Source organism: Aquarana catesbeiana, linkage group LG01 (assembly GCF_042186555.1).
Source record: "Aquarana catesbeiana isolate 2022-GZ linkage group LG01, ASM4218655v1, whole genome shotgun sequence".
In the NCBI taxonomy this organism is placed as follows: domain Eukaryota; kingdom Metazoa; phylum Chordata; class Amphibia; order Anura; family Ranidae; genus Aquarana; species Aquarana catesbeiana.
Window position 1 is genome coordinate 206620579 of NC_133324.1, and position 11469 is coordinate 206632047.

Sequence of the window (11469 nt, forward strand, 5' to 3'; positions counted from 1 at the left end):
GCCGACACTATGGGCGGCTTGGTGTGAAAGCCCTCTAAATGAATTGCTAAGTCTAGAACATAAAACCAAGGTACTCTTTGTGACCACAGGATAGACACACCTGAGAGCACAAAATATTATTAGTGTGGTCATTGTAATTGTGTACCAAAGAGAGAGATACATTTGTATCTCTTATCTATCTTTCTCAAATATATCTCCCCCTTTGTTACACAATTACAATGATTAGACTCCGGCCTCATTTACACTGCAGCTGATAAACGGAGGTTCAGGAACAGCTGGGCATTTTTTTCAGCAGCCCCTGAACTCTCCTCTATGTTATCTTATCTGTCCATGTACACTGAGTAGGTTATACAGTAGTCATTTAGCGCTGGTTCACACTGAGCTGCGGCAATGAAGCCGTGCGAGAGTTCAGCTGAACTCGCACGATTTCACACCCGCATGTCAGTCCCGATTTCAGCGGTGATTTCACAGACATCTGTGTGGGTTTCTGCACAGATGTCAATGGAAGTCGTAACCTGAAATCACAAAAAGTAGTACAGAAACCACTTTTTGAAATCGGTGCGGTGCCGCAAATGAGAGACAGACAGGCAGAGAGAGAGAGAAAGAGACAGACAGGCAGAGAGAGAGAGACAGACAGGCAGAGAGAGAGAGAGACAGACAGGCAGAGAAAGAGAGAGGGAGACAGGCAGAGAGAAAGACAGACAGACAGATAGGCAGAGAGAGACAGACAGGCAGGCAGAGAGAGAGAGACAGACAGGCAGAGAAAGAGAGAGGGAGACAGACAGGCAGAGAGAGAGAGACAGGCAGAAAGAGAGAGAGAGAGACAGGCAGAGAAAGAGAGAGGGAGACAAACAGACAGGCAGAGAGAGAGAGACAGACAGACAGGCAGAGAGAGAGAGAGACAGACAGGCAGAGAAAGAGAGAGGGAGACAAACAGACAGGCAGAGAGAGAGACAGACAGGCAGAAAGAGAGAGACAGACAGGCAGAGAGAGAGACAGACAGAGAGAGAGAGAGAGACAGACAGAGAGAGAGACAGGCAGACAGGCAGAGAAAGAGAGAGGGAGACAAACAGACAAGCAGAGAGAGAGAGAGAGAGAGACAGGCAGAGAGAGAGAGACAGACAGACAGAGAGAGAGACAGACAGGCAGAGAGAGAGACAGACAGACAGACCGGCAGAGAGAGAGAGACAGACAGACAGGCAGAGAGAGAGAGACAAACAGACAGGCAGAGAGAGACAGACAGACAGGCAGAGAGAAAGACAGACAGACAGGCAGAGAGAGAGAAGGACAGGCAGAGAGAAAGAGACAGACATACAGGCAGAGAGAGAGAGACAGACAGGCAGAGAGAGAGGGAAAGACAGACAGGCAGAGAGAAAGAGACAGACAGGCAGAGAGAGAGAAAGAGAGACAGGCAGAGAGAGAGAGACAGACAGGCAGAGAGAGAGAGACAGACAGGCAGAAAGAGAGACAGACAGGCAGAGAGAGAGAGACAGGCAGGCAGGCAGAGAGAGGGAGAGACAGACAGAGAAAGAGAGAGGGAGACAAACAGACAGGCAGAGAGAGAGACAGACAGGCAGAGAGAGAGAGAGAGAGACAGACAGGCATGGAGAGAGAGAAACAGACAGACAGACAGAGAAAGAGACAGACAGGCAGAGAGAGAGAGGGAGGCAGGCAGGCAGAGAAAGAGAGAGAGGGAGACAAACAGACAGGCAGAGAGAGACAGAGAGGCAGAGAGAGAGACAGACAGACAGAGAGAGAGACAGACAGACAGGCAGAGAGAGAGAGACAGACAGGCAGAGAGAGACAGGCAGGCAGAGAGAGAGACAAACAGACAGGCAGAGAGAGAGAGACAGACAGGCAGAGAGAGAGACAGACAGACAAGCAGAGAGAGAGACAGACAGGCAGAGAGAGAGACAAACAGACAGGCAGAGAGAGAGAGACAGACAGGCAGAGAGAGAGACAGACAGGCAGAGAGAGGGAGAGACAGACAGGCAGAGAGAGAGAGAGAGAGACAGGCAGAGAGAGAGAGACAGACAGGCAGAGAGAGACAGACAGATAGGCAGAGAGAGAGAGAGAGAGACAGACAAGCAGAGGGAGAGAGACAGACAGGCAGAGAGAGAGAGAGACAGGCAGAGAGAGAGACAGACAGGCAGAGAGAGAGACAGACAGGCAGAGAGAGAGAGACAGACAGGCAGAGAGAGGGAGAGACAGACAGACAGGCAGAGAGAGAGACATACAGGCAGAGAAAGAGAGAGGGAGACAAACAGACAGGCAGAGAGAGAGAGAGACAGACAGGCAGAGAGAGAGAGAGACAGACAGGCAGAGAGAGAGAGACAGACAGGCAGAGAAAGAGACAGACAGGCAGAGAGAGAGGCAGGCAGAGAGAGAGAGACAGACAGGAAGAGAAAGAGACAGGCAGGCAGAGAGAGGGGCAGGCAGGCAGAGAGAGAGAGAGACAGACAGGCAGAGAGAGAGAGGCAGGCAGGCGGAGAGAGAGAGACAGACAGGCAGAGAGGGAGAGAGAGACAGACAAGCAGAGAGAGAGGCAGGCAGCGAGAGAGAGACAGACAGGCAGAGAGAGAGAGAGACAGACAGACAGGCAGAGAGAGAGAGACAGGCAGAGAGAGAGAGACAGACAGACAGGCAGAGAGAGAGGCAGACAGACAGGCAGAGAGAGAGAGACAGACAGGCAGAGAGAGGGAGAGACAGACAGACAGGCAGAGAGAGACAGACAGACAGGCAGAGAGATGGAAAGACAGACAGACAGGCAGAGACAGACAGGCAGAGAGAGAGAGACAGGCAGAGAGAGAGACAGACAGGCAGAGAGAGAGAGAGAGACAGGCAGAGAGAGAGACAGACAGACAGACAGGCAGAGAGAGAGAGGCAGGCAGGCGGAGAGAGAGAGACAGACAGGCAGAGAGAGAGAGAGACAGACAGACAAGCAGAGAGAGAGAGAGACAGGCAGGCAGAGAGAGAGAGACAGACAGGCAGAGAGAGAGAGACAGACAGACAGGCAGAGAGAGAGAGAGACAGGCAGAGAGAGAGAGACAGACAGACAGGCAGAGAGAGAGACAGACAGGCAGAGAGAGAGAGAGAGGCAGACAGACAGGCAGAGAGAGAGAGACAGACAGGCAGAGAGAGGGAGAGACAGACAGACAGGCAGAGAGAGACAGACAGGCAGAGAGATGGAAAGACAGACAGACAGGCAGAGACAGACAGGCAGAGAGAGAGAGACAGACAGACAGGCAGAGAGAGAGACAGGCAGAGAGAGAGAGACAGACAGACAGGCAAAGAGAGACAGACAGACATGCAGAGAGAGAGAGACAGACATGCAGAGAGAGAGAGACAGACAGGCAGAGAGAGAGAGACAGGCAGAGAGAGAGAGACAGACAGACAGGCAGAGAGAGAGACAGACAGGCAGAGAGAGAGAGACAGACAGGCAGAGAGAGGGAGAGACAGACAGACAGGCAGAGAGAGAGACAGACAGAGAGAGGGAGACAAACAGACAGGCAGAGAGAGACAGACAGGCAGAGAGAGAGAGAGAGACAGGCAGAGAGAGAGAGACAGACAGGCAGAGAAAGAGACAGACAGACAGAGAGAGAGAGGGAGGCAGGCAGGCAGAGAGAGAGAGAGACAGACAGACAGGCAGAGAAAGAGACAGACAGACAGGCAGGCAGAGAGAGGGGCAGGCAGGCAGAGAGAGAGAGAGACAGACAGACAGGCAGAGAGAGAGAGAGGCAGGCAGGTGGAGAGAGACAGACAGGCAGAGAGAAAGAGAGACAGACAGACAAGCAGAGAGAGAGAGAGAGACAGGCAGGCAGGCAGAGAGAGAGAGACAGACAGGCAGAGAGAGAGAGACAGACAGACAGGCAGAGAGAGAGACAGACAGGCAGAGAGAAAGAGAGGCAGACAGACAGGCAGAGAGAGGGAGAGACAGACAGACAGGCAGAGAGAGACAGACAGACAGGCAGAGAGATGGAAAGACAGACAGACAGGCAGAGAGAGAGACAGACAGGCAGAGAGAGAGAGACAGACAGGCAGAGAGAGAGAGACAGACAGGCAGAGAGAGAGAGAGACAGGCAGAGAGAGACAGACAGGCAGAGAGAGAGAGAGACAGACAGGCAGAGAGAGAGAGACAGACAGACAGGCAGAGAGAGAGAGACAGACAGGCAGAGAGAGGGAGAGACAGACAGACAGGCAGAGAGAGACAGACAGACAGGCAGAGAGATGGAAAGACAGACAGGCAGAGACAGACAGGCAGAGAGAGAGAGACAGACAGACAGGCAGAGAGAGAGACAGACAGGCAGAGAGAGAGAGACAGACAGACAGGCAGAGAGAGACAGACAGATAGGCAGAGAGAGAGACAGACATGCAGAGAGAGAGAGACAGACAGGCAGAGAGAGAGAGACAGGCAGAGAGAGAGACAGACAGACAGGCAGAGAGAGAGACAGACAGGCAGAGAGAGAGACAGGCAGAGAGAGGGAGAGACAGACAGACAGGCAGAGAGAGAGACAGACAGACAGAGAGAGGGAGACAGACAGGCAGAGAGAGACAGACAGGCAGAGAGAGAGAGACAGACAGGCAGAGAGAGAGAGACAGACAGGCAGAGAGAGAGAGAGACAGGCAGAGAGAGACAGACAGGCAGAGAGAGAGAGAGAGACAGACAGGCAGAGAGAGAGAGACAGACAGACAGGCAGAGAGAGAGAGACAGACAGGCAGAGAGAGGGAGAGACAGACAGACAGGCAGAGAGAGACAGACAGACAGGCAGAGAGATGGAAAGACAGACAGGCAGAGACAGACAGGCAGAGAGAGAGAGACAGACAGACAGGCAGAGAGAGAGACAGACAGGCAGAGAGAGAGAGACAGACAGACAGGCAGAGAGAGACAGACAGATAGGCAGAGAGAGAGACAGACATGCAGAGAGAGAGAGACAGACAGGCAGAGAGAGAGAGACAGGCAGAGAGAGAGACAGACAGACAGGCAGAGAGAGAGACAGACAGGCAGAGAGAGAGACAGGCAGAGAGAGGGAGAGACAGACAGACAGGCAGAGAGAGAGACAGACAGACAGAGAGAGGGAGACAGACAGACAGGCAGAGAGAGAGACAGACAGGCAGAGAGAGAGAGAGACAGACAGGCAGAGAGAGAGAGACAGACAGGCAGAGAAAGAGACAGACAGGCAGAGAGAGAGAGGGAGGCAGGCAGGCAGAGAGAGAGAGACAGACAGACAGGCAGAGAAAGAGACAGACAGGCAGGCAGAGAGAGGGGCAGGCAGGCAGAGAAAGAGAGAGACAGACAGGCAGAGAGAGAGAGGCAGGCAGGTGGAGAGAGAGAGACAGACAGGCAGAGAGAGAGAGAGAGACAGACAGACAATCAGAGAGAGAGAGAGAGACAGACAGGCAGGCAGAGAGAGAGACAGACAGGCAGAGAGAGAGACAGACAGACAGACAGGCAGAGAGAGAGAGACAGGCAGAGAGAGAGAGAGACAGACAGACAGTCAGAGAGAGAGAGAGAGGCAGACAGACAGGCAGAGAGAGGGAGAGACAGACAGACAGGCAGAGAGAGACAGACAGACAGGCAGAGAGATGGAAAGACAGACAGACAGGCAGAGAGAGAGACAGACAGGCAGAGAGAGAGAGAGACAGACAGGCAGAGAGAGAGAGAGACAGACAGGCAGAGAGAGACAGACAGACAGGCAGAGAGAGAGAGACAGACAGGCAGAGAGAGACAGACAGGCAGAGAGAGAGAGAGACAGGCAGAGAGAGACAGACAGACAGGCAGAGAGAGAGACAGGCAGAGAAAGAGAGAGACACAGAGAGAGAGAGAGAGGGAAAATCTATAGTTAAAGCACACTGCTCTCTCTTCTCTCACAGAATGGCCAAAATAGTTAATAATTTACATATTTTTCATGCTAAAAGTGAGAACAGCAGGGTGGGACTTTGCATGAGGGTGTAGGGGCCGTTCAAAACCCCTCCTCCATCCCAATTAAGTAGTGGAGTATGGAGAGAACAGGTGTGGGACTTTATACAAGGCACATGGGAGCAGAGGTATGAGTTGGGTAAAAATTGAAATTTATTAATGAGAAAAAAAGGTTTTACAAAAATTCATACAGTACATAATTGAGCATAAATAGTACATAAATGATTTTACAAAAGTTCATACAATACATAGTTAGGCACATGGCTCTGCATATGTTGGCACTCAGCTCTAAGGTAGTAGATATTAGATATTAAAAGTGTAATCGAAAACTAATGCATCAAAAATGACAAATATAAATAAATGGATACGAGTAAATAGGAACGTTATATGCATATGGGTTCATATAGTGTACACCTAGCGGTAGATTGGAGCTCTACGTCGTTACGTCGTTTCGGGGCCTTAAAGCCACTCATCAGGAGCGATACCGAGGTGGTACCTATGAGTTGGGGAAATAGTTGTAATGAATGGTGGGAAAATGCAAAGGGAAAAAAATATATATAAGTTATGAATATCATGTTATTGGTTGTAGCTCTGGACTCACAGTAGCGTCTGTGCAGAGGCGACGCGGCCCAAGGTGCCACGCCACCCATGGATGCCCCGTCCCGAAGCCGAGGGGGCATGGTCCGACAGGCGAGACCAACACAACGAACCCCCCAGGTGGGGTCAAAGTATGGAGACAAATGTGTGGGTGGGGGGTGGTCCCAAGATGAGGGAGGATAGGCGCTGGGTGTCTGTGTAAAAAGAAACAAAAATAAAAAAGTGTGAGGTTGAATAGAGTGAAAAACTGGGGCAAGGTGGGGTGTGGGGTAAGACAAAAAAAGTGTGGAGAAAACCGGAGAGGGGGAGGGGGATGGGGGAAAGAGAGAGAGAAGGAGGGAAGAAGGGGGAAAAGGAAAGGGGAAAAAGGGAATATAGAGGGAGAGAAAAGAGAAAAGGAAAGGGGGGGGTGCAGCGGGGGACTGAAAGCAGGGACAGAAGGTAGCGAGGACAAAAGGGGGAAAGTAAGACAAGGGAGCACGATGAAGGAGAGGGGGAACACAGAAGAAAAGTGAGGAACATATTTTTCATGCATTGTGGGCATTTGAGAGGGTCTCCTGAGGTTATCTTTAACCGCTTCCCAACCAGCTGCTGTTGTCATAGGTGGCTGGTTGCCGCAAATCGCCATAGCTGTACGTCGTCGCAGGAACTCGCTTTTGTGGGCACACCGCCGGAGGCAGATCTCCGTTCTGACAGGGGAGATCACACAGATCCTCTCTTTCTGCTATGCAAGAAGACGAATCTGTGTGTTTACCCAGTCACACAGTCCCCCATACAGTTAGAAAACACCTGCAAGGAACACATTTAACCCCTTGATCATCCCTGATGTTAACCCCTTCCCTGCCAGTGTCATTAGTACAATAACAGTGCATATTTTTAGCACTGATTACTGTAATAATGTCACTGGTTCCCAAAAAATTGTCAAAAATGTCAGTTAGGTGTCTGATCTGTCTGCCGCAATGTCGCAGTCCTGCTAAAAATCACTGGTCACCGCCATTACTAGTAAAAACATAATAATTTTGTTATTTTTGTAGATTTTGTAGATGCGATAACTTTTGCGCAAATCAATCAACATACGCTTATTGCAATTTTTTTTACCAAAAATATGTAGCAGAATATATATTGGCCTAAACTGATGAATACATTTGTTTATTTGCATTCTTTTTTGGAAATGTTTTATAGCAGAATGTAAAAAAAGTATTTATTTTTTTTCAAAATTGTTGCTCTTTTTTTGTTTATAGTGCAAAAAATAAAAAATGCAGAGGTAATCAAATACCACCAATAGAAATCTCTATTTGTGGCAAAAAAAGACATCAATTTTGTTTGGGTACAGTATCGCATGACCGCGCAACTGTCAGTAAAAGCAACACAGTGCCGTATCTGAAGCCAGAAGTGACGGCAAAGGTCCGCCTCAAAGTGTTTCACCAATATGGCATCTTCAGGAAGTTCCATGCCGCCATGTTTCTGGAGTTTATATAGTGCCAACTACTTTCTGATTGGTTGACTGCATAAAAATGGCTACGACTTCAGATGTATACTCTGTTGCAACTTCTTAAACAACATTTAAAATGATTTTTTACTGTAATACCGAGTAAGCTCAAATATATCTACTGATTTCTCAGCTTACTATCATGATGTGTTTATTTTCTACACCTAGATCAAAACCGCCAGTTTCTTCGATGCTCTATTTTATATTTTATACCTATGGCTTTGTTTTATTACAGTATGCCCTAAAACCTATTTTAAAAAAAAATAATAATAATAATAATAATAAATTATATAATAAAACATGTATGGCCACTTCTGATGTATTGTGGCGTTTTATCCTGTATATATGGAAACATTTTTATTTTCATTTTGGATAGAGCAAGGGTTATAACCCCTGTCAGATTTTTTTTTTTTATATCTGTATCTTATAGCAGAGATTTCCCTTCACTATCTGTCCTATAGCCAAGCAGGAAGTGAGAGGAAATCCCTGCAAATTAAGGGAATTCCTTGGGGACCCCAGATCACCAGAACTATTCCCCATTGGAAGATTTCCCCTCTATTACTTTTCTGAGGACAATGCAAAATTTGGGATTTTCTTTTAATTTCATTTTTAATGATAATGGTAAACTGGACAAATAAAGAGGGTAATTCTCCCTAAAGGGGCCACAGACAGCAATAAAAACTGACAAGTGTTCTAATCCCTCTGCATTCTATCCAAAACTAAATATAAACCTGTCAAAGCACTCTATTTTAGTCTTTGTGTCCATGTACAGTTGGGCATTTTCAGGCTGAAAAAAAATATCTCAGGAGCGTTCATGCGAAGAGCTGAAGAGCAGAAAAAATGGGCCTAAACATGTCTAAATGCGCCTAAACACTAGACTCATCTAGTTCTTGAGTGTTAGTTAATGCATTCCTATGGCCAAACAAAATTAATATCCTGGCCAATGGAAAGCACTAAAGTGTTACTAAATCCACAACAGTAAAATCAGTCTGTATATGCAGTAAAGCATGCTTGTTATACTCACTGTGGAACCTAAGGTGTTAATCCTCTGCACTGTGTAAAAAGGCTGTTTAATCCCATATGCACAGATCCTTCTCTTCTTCCACTGACTCCAAAACATGTCTGGATAAGACAGGGCCTTTGGAGTCAGGCTGCACATGCTCAGTTTGATGTGTATTGCTAGAGAGTTTTTTTTCTTGGGAGAGTGCATGTGATCAGCACAGGGTCAATGAGCACTGTACAGACAGAGGGTCTAGGGTCCTGGATCCTGATAGGACAGCTCAGTGCAGTATGACAAACTCCTCCTACAAGCTTTACCAGGAACTGATAGAAATCACAAAACTCATATATACTGCTGATGAGATAAGGTATTTAGCAATTTATATTTACTAAAATAATTGCATTTCCATGTTCTGTGTACTGTGGGAGACCCGATATAGTGAATGCAGAGTCCTGGGTTTAGTAACACTTGACACGCCTAAACGTGCTTAGATGCACCTAAACACCTGTGCAATACGCGGCTTTAGGCAAGTTTTTTAAGCAGCATTTCTCCCGCCAGGAGTTTTGGCACACAGAGTACATTTGTTTGATGTTCCAGACCCAGCAATTCATTTAAAGGAGTCACAGAGCTGGTTCCGGCTCTGAAAACATCCCAACCATACAGTCAGGATCCACCCAGATGCCTGGTCCAGCAGTTGGCTCTGCCTGCCGCTCCCATCCTCTCCAAAACCCAGCACTTCAGTGAGCACCTGAGGGGCAGAGCAGAGAGCCTGTGACTGACAATCACCAGCTCTCTGAAGACTGAGAGCTGTGTGATCAGCTTGATCGCTCAGTTCTCGGTCTTAGAACTGGCAGAGGACAGATGCTGCAACCACCTAGGTGAGTATAATATTTTTTTTTGTAAAAACAATACTTTTCTTATTTATATACAGACAGAGAGGGGGGAGGAGTGGGGACAGAGGAAGGGGAGGAGAGAGGACAGGGTGGAGAGAACCGAGAGAGGATAGAGAGAGGGAGGAGGAGGGGGGAAGAGAGGACAGAGAGAGGGAGGAGAAGGGGGAAAGAGAGGACAGAGAGAGGGAGGGGGAGAGGTCAGAGTAGGGGGGAGAAGGGGGAAAGAGAGGACAGAGAGAGGGAGGGGGGAGAGGTCAGAGTAGGGGGGAGAGGACAGAGAGAGGTGGGAGAAGGGGGGGGGAGAGAGGACATATAGAGGGAGTAGGGAGAGAGGATAGAGAAAGAGGACAGAGAAAGGGTGGGGGGAAGAGGTCAGAGTAGGGGGGGGACAGAGAGAGGAGTAGGGAAAAGGACAGAGCGGACAGAGGGAGGGGGAAAGAGAGGACGGAGGGGGGGGCAAGGGGGGAGAGGATGGGGGAGACGACAGATAGAGGGAGTGGGGGAGAGTGGACAGAGGGAGGGGGAGAGAGGACAGAGAGAGGGAGAGGTCAGAGTAGGGGGGAGAGGACAGAGAGAGGTGGGAGAAGGGGGAAGAGAGTACAGAGAGAGGGGAGAGAGGACAGGGGGAAAGGGTAGAGAGGGGGAAAGAGGATAAGGGGGGGGGGCAGGGGGTTGAAGAAGAGAAGAGAAAGGGAAGGGTGATGGGAATAATGAAGGATGGGGGGATAGGGAGAGAGGAGGGCTAGAGGGTGGAGAGAGAGGGGGTGGGGAGGTAGAAGGAGGAGAGGAGGAGGAGGGTCTGACATGTGATAATTGGTATATGTGGATGGTGTTGTACCTCTGTAGGGTTGTAGATATATTTCAGGGTGTTCAGAGCTCCTTCTTCTCACACTACAAAGCCATCCAGACACATGTTAATTCACCTACACTGGGAGTGGGTCTGATACACCATGCATCCACCTCCAGCCTCACACTAAGTGCTCCTTCTCCATAGACATGCTGGACATTGTAGTCCCACAGACTCCCCTCTACAATTGAGCACACGGCAATCCCACCCAGCCTCTGCCTCCATTACACACAGCCCTTTACTCACCCAGCATTGTACAGTACTTTTTCCAGCTCTACGCCCGCTACACCCATCTACTCCACCTGATGGCTCCACCTGACAGAAACTATAATAAAATAGTGCCAGGTGAAGGATTGAATTCAGCAGCCCTCTGCAGGGGGGAACAAATACAGGAACCATGCCCTGTGTCTGTGTCTCTCCCTTGCCCATGGCGAACGCATCTGCTGCCCCTCCCCACGCTACTCCAGTGGTTGGAGACCCCAGATGCCCTTCTAGCGCTGACGTTGATGCCCTCTAAGATCAAAGAACAATAAACCCCCTCTCAGGTGAACAACAAAGTGGCAGTTTCGTACATCCAGAGGCAGGGGGGAAGGGGAACCACAGTATCACCTTGCTGAAGGCAGTTAAACCAATAATGCTATGAGCAAAGGAGAAACCTGTTGGACCTAAGAGCAGTATATTTAATAGTTTAAAATTTATGTGGAAACAGATCTGTTGTCCAGGAGA